This window comes from Protomyctophum parallelum, assembly GCF_964188405.1.
Source record: "Protomyctophum parallelum genome assembly, chromosome: 16".
Lineage (NCBI taxonomy): Eukaryota > Metazoa > Chordata > Actinopteri > Myctophiformes > Myctophidae > Protomyctophum > Protomyctophum parallelum.
Window position 1 is genome coordinate 22,042,487 of NC_139711.1, and position 5,093 is coordinate 22,047,579.

Genomic DNA, 5,093 nt, shown 5'->3' on the forward strand with positions numbered 1-5,093 from the left:
GCGTGCACAGATAGACACTAGGGGGTGCTAGAGCACCCCCTGCCCTTTTTGGCAATGTGCTCTTTAAAAAAAATAAAAAAAGTTTTATTTATTTTTCTTAATTTGTAGTGTCTGGACCATGCGGTGACATTGATCAAATCTTGATAAAAAACGCTTCTACTATATTATTTAGGCCCCCACAATCTAAAGCTATGTTTCTATGCCAGTCGTTCTTCGATAAAAATAAATAAATAGCAGACCTACAAGCTCGTAGCGCGCCACTCGGTGGCGCGCTATGAGCTTGTAGATCTGCTATTTTTCAATAGCTTAAGCACCAAAATGCGCTGCACAAGGTGCCCTTTTTTCACTTGAGCACCTGCCCCTCTAAATGTCTGTGCACGCCACTGTATATACCTCACGATACCTGCAGTGTTATTTTTGGCAGCACATTTTAATTTTAGTCATAGTCTTTGGAATTAAACTTAATTTCAATTTCAATTCATACTTTAGTCATCTGAAATGTTTGAGTGTTATAGTCTAGTTTTAGTTTAGTCGATTAAATATCAAACGATTACCTTTCGGATCAATGCAGACAACATCTACAAAAAGGCAAAGGCAGTTTGTAAACACATCCCTGATCATGGTCTAGATCACTGAGAGTGTTCTCACTTTGAACATCTTGTCATGAGATACAGCAATCTCTCAGTTAGAGATAAAACAAGCTCACCCAGGTAGTCAAACAACATTTGATGCATTGTGAACTTGTGAAATGGGACATTATTCTGCAATGAGTACTGTAATGAGTACCTTGATGTCAACACATTTGTACTTTTACTCAAGTATCTATCTCCCTGCTCTGAATGTTTTATGATGGTGTTGTTTATTGTGCCGAGCAGGGAGAAAAATGTAGCAGAGCCGAACGCCAAGATAAAATATTATAATATGCACTTCTCATTCTATAATAAATATTGGTTAAATCTATTCGTGAGTTATCTGACTGAACATAAGATCATTTGTATTATCGTGAGAACGATGGCTTCCATTATCACATTGCAACTTTTCAGTAATAGAAAGCCTGCCGGTTCGACTCCCCATCGATGATGTCACCATAGACGGGTTTATTTATTTTTTAATATATTTTTTATCCCACGATTTTGTAACCCATTTTTCACCCCTGTGTCAATCATCTAATGTGATCCTGGGCTCTACACACCCTCCACCAACCTAGTCCCCATATATGGGGGACAAGGGGAGAGCAACGGACTTGAACTCATGCTCCCTTCATGCCTGAGTGTCCAAGTTGCTCCTTTGCACCTGACAGGGGGGAGTGTCCCTGGTTGGACGTAGCGCGTGGAAGGAACACGTTATTCCAACCAGTTCCTTTCCCCTCCATCAGGCGCCCCGGCTGGCCAGGGGGAGGCAGTTTAGTGACCAGGATTACTGCATGTTTTTTGTGAGGGTACCTACCCTAGGGGACACGGGGAGAACATGTGAGGGTACCTACCCTAGGGGACACGGGGAGAACATGCAAACTCCACACAGAAAGGCCCTTTCGCCAACCCCGCGTTCGGGTATGGGCACTGATGACGCGGAGGAGGAAACACGCCACGAAACACGCACTGAACATTAGTGAGGACCAATTCTATGACAGTACTGTAGGTTGAAAAGTGGTCATTTAACAAATTTTGACCTGAGATCAGATTCTAAAAATTTCTTCTACATCCTGACAGTTTTCTGAAAAAGCCATGTTTCTATGTCAGTCGTTCTTCGGTTTCTCAAAAATAGCAGACCTACAAGCTCGTAGCGCGCCACTTGGTGGCGCGCTATGGGCTTGTAGATCTGATATCTTTCAATAGCTAAAGCATAACGTAATGCTGCTAACACACAAACTCTCTCCCATCCGACAGCTTTCCCCCACTTTAATGTGGACGCCCTGACAGCTGACACGTCGCCTCACGGAGGAGAGCAAGTGACAGATGAAAAGCAATGACTCTCCTTCCTTTGTCCTCTGTTGTGGTGTTGTTGGTGTGTGTGTGTGTGTGTGTGTGTGTGTGTGTGTGTGTGTGTGTGTGTGTGTGTGTGTGTGTGTGTGTGTGTGTGTGTGTGTGTGTGTGTGTGTGTGTGTGTGTGTGTGTGTGTGGGTGTGTGTGTGTGTGTGTGTGTGTGTGTGTGGTGTGTGTGTGTGTGTGTGTGAGGATGCTCTCTCTCTCCTCCTCTTTGTCAGCTCTTTATTCTGCCCGTCTTTGTTTCCCCCGGCCGCCATACATGTTACTTCCCCCGACAAAGAGAGAGAGAGAGAGAGAGAGAGAGAGAGAGAGAGTTTTCTACAAAGTAAGAAAACATTTCATTCCCCTTCACATCACAACAAGGGAATGAAGGGAAAGAAGAAAAATGTTGGGGGAGCTATTTTGGGTGACAGCCCTGTTTCTGGGGGAGTGGCGAGGGAGGGGGGGGGGGGTAAATGACGGCTGCGTTCTCTCCGCCGGTGGTGATGTTGTTTTTGGGGACTGTTCCCTTGACAGCCGGGGCAAGATGTAATGTTGCCTGGATGTGTGTGTGTGTGTGTGTGTGTGTGTGTGTGTGTGTGTGTGTGTGTGTGTGTGTGTGTGTGTGTGTGTGTGTGTCATCTGCCATAAACATGTGCTGTCGTTGGTTTGATGAGCGTCATTGTGGGCGAGCCACAGTGTTATGCAAACAGAGCATAAAACCACTATAGGCATTTCTGGCTGATACAATACCTCCTGGCATTGCACTGCATGGCATCACCTTCACTTCACTACCGGTATATATGCCGAGGCCATCATCACACCTGCATCTAACACACCTAAAATCTTAACTCTGCATCGTAGCTCTACACTCACTGCAACCATTTGCTTTCATTAGCATTAGCGCACACTGTTTTACCTGTCGCCAGAAACGATACATGTCGGGAGCGAGACAAGAGTCACAAATGACATCCGAACTTTGGATTGCTGAAGATCCACCAAGGACAGCGCACATGGATTCCGACTTACGGAGGTTTGAAAATCCTGCTATGAACCAAGGTAAATGGAGAGCATCGTAACGTCCCATAGCTGGTGGTGATGGAGGCGATGCATGGCAACCGGATCAATGTTAAAAGCTGCCGTGGGGCTCAACCATTATATGCGCGTATACGAGGGGGTACGTACATTATACGGACCTAGCAAATAACGTCCCATAGCTGGGGGGGGTACATATATACCTGGTAGAGAAATAATTAAAGGTATAGGATATAGTGTATGTATGTCATTTCCTTGGGTTAAAATGAGTGTTAAATAGCTCTATATTGTGATAGTACTCATTGCTATAGAGTGATTGTTCAGTAACAGAGGTCTCCATGTCTCTCCAGCTTTTTATTAAACAGAAAATGCATTTTCAGAAACTGAAACTATCCAATCAGGAGAGAGAACAGTCAGGATACAGATTAAGTGAGGACACAAAGAACTCTATGGACATTAACCCATTCTGACCTGAGATCAGATTCATACGAGGTTTCCACTGGACGAACACTGGGTCTGATGAACCCATTCTGACCTGAGATCAGATTCTAAGTCGTTCTTCGATTTTTCAAAAATAGCAGACCTACAAGCTCGTAGCGCGCCACTCGGTGGCGCCAGGGGGGCAGTCAGACAGATATTTTGTGAAGCCTATAAGGAAATCGCGATTCATATAATGGCCTGTTGTGGCGCTGTCATTGGACCCAGAAAAACCCATAGCCCCATAGAAGTCCATGTATTTGGGCCCAACTTCACCTAGACTGTATTACCTTAATAAACATGGTCATGAATACTTTCTGCTTCCAGTCACTAGTTTAAAGTCTCATTTCTAATGTCATAATATTCTTTTTGGAAAATTATGGTCCCATTAATTAAAAGAATGACCATAAAGTCACGTATGTTCTGAGGGGCGTGGCTACCGTTACAGTCTATGATCGGGATTCCCCTCCCACTCGAGTCAAAATAAAAACCAACGGAGAAGAAGGGGGGAAGTCCCGCCTCGTGTCTGGGCCAGCCAATGGCCAGCTGGGCCAAAACAGAGCCAGCCAATGGCCAGCTGGGCCAAAACGGATCTAGAAATATGGCGATTTACATCAGGAATTACCATAGAATTACAGGCTTCATTTTACGTCCATGTTAGACCCGGGGAACGCTTTGTCCATATTTTTTACAGTCTATGGGTGGCGCGCTATGAGCTTGTAGATCTGCTATTTTTCAATAGCTAAAGCATAACATGATGCTGACACCAAAATGGGTGCCCGACTAAAATGGGTTAAGCTCATACTGTACAAAGCTATTCTCTCCTGATTGGCTGAAATTTCGTCAACTACCAGAAAATGTACAATATAGTGATTTAACCTTTTAACTAAAAAGTAAAAAACCTTTAGTTTAACCCATTTAGACCTGAGACCAGAATCTACAAATGTCTTCTGACAGTTTTCTGAAAAACCTATGTTTCTACAGTATGTCAGTCATAATATTCTCCATGTTTTTCGGGTCCTCATGTCAAAGACCCCCAAAAATATATTAAATTGGCCGCTGATCCCCATCTGAAAATATGTTGTTCCAGTAACCCTCCCCAGGAGCTTATAGATTTCAGTTAAAAACGTTCGTTCTGAAAGAATATATATTCAAAGATTTGCGACACATTTTCACAATTTCACAATTTCAACGGCTAAAAGTATAACATAATGCTTAATAAAACACCAAAAGGGGTTCCCGTCCTATACATTTAACCCTCGGAAACAATATTTCAGTTCTTATCAAATTATACATTTAATTATATATCGGCTGGCGTTTGAAGCAGTGTTGATTTAGTCGACTTTCTTCACTGACGAAACCTACATAAAAACAAAATAAAAACCAAGACTAAATGTACTGCCAGATGAAACCTATAGACAAAGATCTTAACGGGGGACTAGTGGAGAAGAACTAAAAAAACACTAAAAGGTCATTTTATGTTTGGTTACGCTCGGGACGGCGTTGCTCTCTGAAAGTAGCCCATCTACAACCTCACAAGGCGTTGTGGGCTATTTCCAGCACGCGACCATCATGGTTTACATTTACATGGCTGAACCGTGTACAAAATGAAAATAG

The 5,093-nt window shown here is 43.4% G+C and overlaps 1 protein-coding gene across 1 annotated transcript in view; it reads right to left on the minus strand.

Moving 5' to 3' along the window:
• Positions 1-5,093, minus strand: part of tenm2a (teneurin transmembrane protein 2a) — a gene marked incomplete at its 5' end in the record, with an annotated part of 299,282 nt that overhangs the window by 97,118 nt on the left and 197,071 nt on the right.